The sequence below is a fragment of the Myotis myotis genome, unplaced genomic scaffold (genome assembly GCF_014108235.1).
Source record: "Myotis myotis isolate mMyoMyo1 unplaced genomic scaffold, mMyoMyo1.p scaffold_m19_p_13, whole genome shotgun sequence".
Classification (NCBI taxonomy): domain Eukaryota; kingdom Metazoa; phylum Chordata; class Mammalia; order Chiroptera; family Vespertilionidae; genus Myotis; species Myotis myotis.
The window spans coordinates 53,584,822-53,590,821 of NW_023416317.1; the positions used below are offsets into that span (position 1 = coordinate 53,584,822).

The 6,000-nt window shown below is 55.5% G+C and overlaps 1 pseudogene; it reads left to right on the forward strand.

Moving 5' to 3' along the window:
• The window catches only part of LOC118668627, a 40,205-nt pseudogene extending 35,941 nt beyond the window's left edge, over nt 1-4,264 (forward strand).
• Nucleotides 4,265-6,000: the final 1,736 nt, after the last annotated feature.

A 6,000-nucleotide genomic window follows, 5' to 3' on the forward strand; every position in this document is an offset into this window, starting at 1 on the left:
GGCTCTTCATTGATTTTTACTGCGTTCTTCCCAGAAGAAAGTCTCAAAGCCTCACCCGCAGAACCGTTCTGCGTTCCACCTTTACTGAGTGTTACCTGGTGACCCACCTTTACCGGTGTTGTCACCTGAGTATTCCGTGCACAGGCACTGCGCTCCGTCTGCGCTCACAGCCCGGCAGGTTCTCCACGGAACCCCAGAGCCGGCTTCCCGGGAGGGGAGCAAATCACCTTTGCAAACCAGCCCGAGCCCTTTGGGCTTCTAGAAAAGGACGTCGACCTCCATGATTCACTGTGAAATGGGTGATTAACACCGACATTTTTTGAAATTAGGACATAAACAGGCTCTAAAAATGTCACCGTTAAGTAGATTATTAATTTATTTCATTTATGCATAGTGTCTACTCATCAGGAGCCACTGCGGCCTCCTATTATTGCTCGAATCCAATTTGGTTCTACGGCGCCACCCGGTAATTTCAGCGTGAATGATGGCCGGAGATAAATCAGGTTCCGGTTTCCGACGGGGTAATTCCATATCTACACGCCTGCAGGCCCTTTTGTTCGGAAACTCCAGTCTTTCCACAAGGACAGCAGCATAGACTTCTGACAAACCAAGGTGTTTCCTTTGATAGGTTATTTTTCATGCATATATTTTATTTAGGGGAAAATCATTTCAGTCTTAAATATGTGCCTTCGCTGACAAATGCAAATGTAGTCAGCAAACAAATGCAAAAGGTGTGGGAAAATATAGCAGCTATCATGTGACTAATACCAATTGTACTAGGGCCCCGCCTAGGCAAGTTTTTTCTTTTCTTTTTGTTAATCTCACCTGAGGATATTTTTTCCATTGATTTTTGGAGAAAGTGGAAAGAAGGGAGGGAATGGGAGAGGAAGGGGAGAATGAGAGAGAGAGAGAGAGAGAGAGAGAGAGAGAGAGAGAGAGAGAGAGAGGAGACATCAATTGGTTGCCTCCTGCCCACGTCCAGACCTGGGCATGGATTGAACCTGCGACCCAGGAGTGGGCCCTTGAGCAGGAATTGAGCTCATGGAATCGAGGCCCTGAGGGCACTTCACCTGGATCCTGGGTCTTTACGCTGAGATTGGACGTGAATTGCTGCTTTCTACCAATCAGAGTAGCCAGGTATCAGAAGGTAGCCAGCTATCGGAAGGTAGCCAGCTATCGGAAGGTAGCCAGCTATCGGAAGGTAGCCAGCTATCGGAAGGTAGCCAGCTATCCGAAGGACCCCGTTAAGTGGTCGGCGACCATGAATGCTGGTTCTCACTTTCCTTGCCTCAGGTCACCTGAGAATCCTCCCGATGCAGGGAAGGGCCTGACTTGCGTTTCTCACCGGCTCTCGGGCGCCCGCCACGGTGGGGTCAGCCGACCCCCAGCACTGCTGGTGGGATTTTCAGGGCAAACGAGTATTCTCTGTCTGGCATCTGATGGGGGGGCCGGCCACGTGTGGCTGTTACACACTGACGGGGTTAGTGTTACCGCGTGGACCGCACAGCTCGGGGGTAGGAGATTAATGGGAACCCTGCGTGCCCTCTCCCCTGTGCGCCCTCTGAGGGTCGCTGTTGCGTTTGTAGGAAGTGAAGACAGGACTCAGTGGGTCCGGCAGCTGCCACCTCTCGGTCCTCTTCTCACAGTGGGCTCCCTGCCCTGGTCCTTACTCTCCAGGCCCCTCCCCCAGGTCACCTGACATCAGTGTCCTCTTCCCGAGGCCACATTCCAGAGCGTCCATCCTGGTCCTCAGGAGCCGGTCCCATTGAGATTCCGCATCCATCCCTGCGTCCCTCGCCGGCCGGGGCTGGCTCCTCGCTGGGCTGCGATGGCACAGGGCGGGGTGAGGTCCACTCCTGGGCATCCTTACATTCCCCGGAACGAGCAAGAGCAGGTGCCGCCCGGGGTCCTGAAGAGGAAGCATGTCGAACAGGGATGTTAATCCACTGGCACAGATCCCTCGGGGACCTTGTTAAAATGCAAATTCAGTTCAGGTCAGTATCAGGTTAGGACGGCATCGCGGTTCTCATTGTCACAAGCAGGCAGGCCGGTCCTGGCACGGACACTGTCTGAGTCCTGTTCTGAAAGACACATTCTTGGTGGCCCCAGGCTGTGGTCTCAGTGCATTTTAGTTTCTTTGGTGAAAGGGGCAGTGGACAGGTTTGGTGACTCCCTTGGAGGACCAGGCAGAGTCCATCCTCCCGCCCCCATTCTGGCTGCCGCCACAGCAGGTGCCTGTGGGGGTCTGTACCCCCAGCATCAGTTCCCAATAAAAGTGACGTTAAGTTTCGCTTTTGGCAAATGATTGTCACAGGGGAACATTCAAATCTAATAAGTAAAAAAAGAAACAGAAAAACAAGGCACACATTACATAAACTGCATCGTTGTAGAAAGTAACTTCTGGCGAGAGAAGTACAGCAGCATGCTAGGGTGATAAACGTCTTCTGTTTGGAACATAGCTGGCTCTTTTTTCCTCTTTGGACCTGCTGGTAATTTCTAAGTTATATAAAGTGGGTATGTATTATATCTGCAGCCAGAGAAATGGGATATTATTTTCTAAAATATAGGCAGTAGCTAAGCAGCCAGAAGTGACTTATTAACATCTGATCATCTAATTATCAAACACTTATCCACTTTAGGCAGCAGCCTGTGTACAATACCAAGGATCACCAAGGAGAACTCATCACGGAATCCAGGAAACCTAGTTAACGATAGAAATAAATACCCTTTACTCTGTCACAAAACAGATGTTTTACCTGCACTACCTGGGAAAAGAGATTTATCCTGACTTGACTTACAGACATGCTCTTAAAATATATATACATGTAATGTTATAATATATATATATATATAAATATCCTATCTAATAAAAGAGAAACATGGTAATTGGCGTACGACTGCTACCCTTTTCATTGGCTAATCAGGGTGATATGCAAATTAACCACTAGCCAAGATGGCGGCTAATTTGCATACTGCAGGCAGGGCGGGACAGTGCCAATGCCAGCTCGCCTCTATCAGGGGCTGGCGGCAGAGGTCCCGCCCTCATCCGGGCCTCCCACGGGGGACCCAGGGCTGGCTGGTGGGACCTCGGTGATCGGGCACCTGCCCCGCCCTCATCAGGCCCTCCCACGGGGTACCTGGGGGTTGGCTGGTGGGACCGCAGTGATCGGGTACCCGCCCTGGTATCCCCTGTGTGAAGGGACACGGGGCGGCAGCAGCGATCAGCTGGCCAGCGCATCCTATGTGCCACCCAACCCGGGGTGGGTAGGTCGCCGGCAGCCTCAGTCAGTGCCTCAAGCCCCAGCTGCAGCAGCAGCAGCAGTGGCAGTAGCGCTGGTGGCAGTGCCCTCGACCTGCCCGCCCAGGTGTGAGCGGCCCCAAGCGGGCAGTGCGTTCCATCAGCCGCCACCCGGGCGCACATGCATGCAGTTTAAGTCACCGGTGCCTGCTTTCCCACAGGCCTGAGGCTCTCAGGCCTGTGGGAAAGCAGATGCTGTGAGCTGGTGATCCCAAAGGCCTGTTAGCCTGGCAGTGGAGGCGGTGTTGGGACTGGGGAGTGGTGAGCGAGCAGAACATGGCCCTGATTGGGCCAGTCGCTATGACACCCACTGTAGCCAGCACATGGCCTGATCAGGTGGTGGGGCCAGCAGCCAACTTCGCAGCCCCTCCCCACTGCAGGCCTTCCCCTGATCAGACTCTCCCATCCACCTCAAGAGCCGGGCGAACAGAGCCTGGACCCTTCCTGGCAGCCCTGAGTCCGGGTGGTTGAGAATTCTGATGGCCCTGCCCAGAGAGTAGAGGTGCCTGAGTGGCAGGGACAGGGACCACAGGCCTCCAGGGAGCACTGCAGAGTTGGCGATGAGAGGAGAGGGCCTGTGAAGGGGGAGAAGGTGAAGCCAGTGGACATCAGCCCAGAATCCAGCACTTCCCGTCCAGAGGCAGCAGGACCTAAACCCAGAACCCCGGCTCAAACTGGAAGAGCCTGAGGGAGCGTCAGGAAGCTTTATGCAAAGCTGCACATTGAGAATGAGAGACTTCGTGAGGCCCTGATCCAGACCATGCTGTGGCTGGCACAGCTCAAGGTAGAGCTGGAGCGCACCATGCAGAGGCAAGAGCGCTTTGCAGAGTGGCCGGCCATCCTGGAGTTGGCGAGATTTGAGTGCAGGGCCTGGAGTGCAAGGCCGCTGAACTGGAAGAGGAGCTAAAGGGCCTGTCCAGTCTCCGAGCTGACAACCAGTGCCTCAAGGATGGAATGTGGCCCTGATCTGTGTCATCAGCAAACTGTCCAAGTGACCCCAGAGGACTTGCCCCTGCACTCGCATTTATACAGCTGCTTTCGCCACATGCACCCCTTCCCTGTGTGAACATGAGTGACAGGGCTGTCGAGGAGTCTCTGAGAAGCCATAACCTTCCTTGAGATCTCCAGGTTAGGAGGGGAGGACAGAGCCCCCAGGAGCCAAGGGGGCCATCTGAGTCCAGGATGGAGACAGGAGGCTGATCCAGGTAGGGGGACCAGGGCTGCAGGAGGGACCAGAAAGGAACTGGGGACCAGGAAGTGCCAAGACCAGTAGCCAGGACCAGAGTGGTCACCCAGAGGTCCCCTCTCACGTGTGCTGCCACCAGTCACCCCTCCAGCCCCTGAGCAGGGATCCTAGAATGTGCCAAGCATCCTGCCGGCCTGGGCCAGGTGAGCCTGTATATAGGGCCCGTGTGCAATAGGAAGGGATGTCTTCTATTTTTTGCTGCCCCCTTCCCATCGTTGTCCCGGGCAGGGGGAGAAGGTATTTTTCAGACATAGCACAGGCACCACAAGTAAAAGTTGTGAAGTTGCCAAAAAAAAAAAAAAAAAAAAGAGCAGGCCGGCTGGCCAAATACCCCCTCTCTTCCCACCCCCCCCCCCGCCAGCCCCACCCTTGGTCAACCTGCCCCACCACAATAGGCCCACAGCCCCTCCCCGTGGCTGTCTGCCCCTGATTGCACCCCCCCTACCCCAAGAGGGGGCAGGGCTGGGCAGCCAATCTCCTGTAGCCTCTCCCCTTGCTCAGCCTGACCCCAGATTTCCCCCCCCCCCTCCACCACAATCAGGGGCAGGGCTGGCTGGCCAACCACCCATGGCTCCTCCCCCAGTCCACTGGCCCTGATCGCCACCCCCCAACCCATTTGGGGGGGGGGGTGGCTGCCCAGCCCACCAACCACAGCCCCTCCCCATGGCCAGCCCCTCCCCCAATCGGCCCCCCAACCCCAATCAGGCTGGCGAGGGGGGGCAGTTGGGAGCAATCAGGCTGGTGGCAGGGGGTAGTTGGGGGGCAAACAGGCTGACAGGGGAGGCAGTTGGGGGGGATCAGGGCGGTAGTTGGGGGTGGTCAGGCTGGCAAACAGAGTGGTTAGGGGCAATCAGGCAGGCAGGCAGGCAGGTGAGTGGTTAAGAGCCAGTGATCCTGAATTTCGAGAGGGATGTCCGACTACTGGTGCAGGATTGGGCCTAAACCAGCAGTCTGACATCCCCCAAGGAGTCCCAGATTGGAGAGGGTGCAGGCCAGGCTGAGGGACCCTTTCCCCCCAGTGCACGAATTTCGTGCACTGGGCCTCTAGTGTGTATATTATATAGAAGATATATATATATATATATCTTCTATATAATAAAAGGCCAGCCATCATAAGCAGAATGACTGGAATGACTAGAGACCAGAACCACCACGGCCCCTCAGTGAGGGGCAATCAGGCAGGCAGGCAGAGTGGTTAGGGATGATCAGGTAGGCAGACCAGCGATTAGGGGTGATCAGGTAGTCAAGCCAGTGGTTAGGGGTGATCAGGTAGGCAGGCCAGCGGTTAGGGGCAATCAGGTAGGCAGATGGCCCCTCCTGGGCTGGCTCCGCCCCCAAGCAAGTCGCTAGGGGTGATCAGGTAGGCAGGCAGAGTGGTTAGGGGTGATCAGGCAGGCAGACCAGTGGTTAGGGGTGATCAGGTAGGCAGGCAAGTGGTTAGGGGTGATCAGGTAGG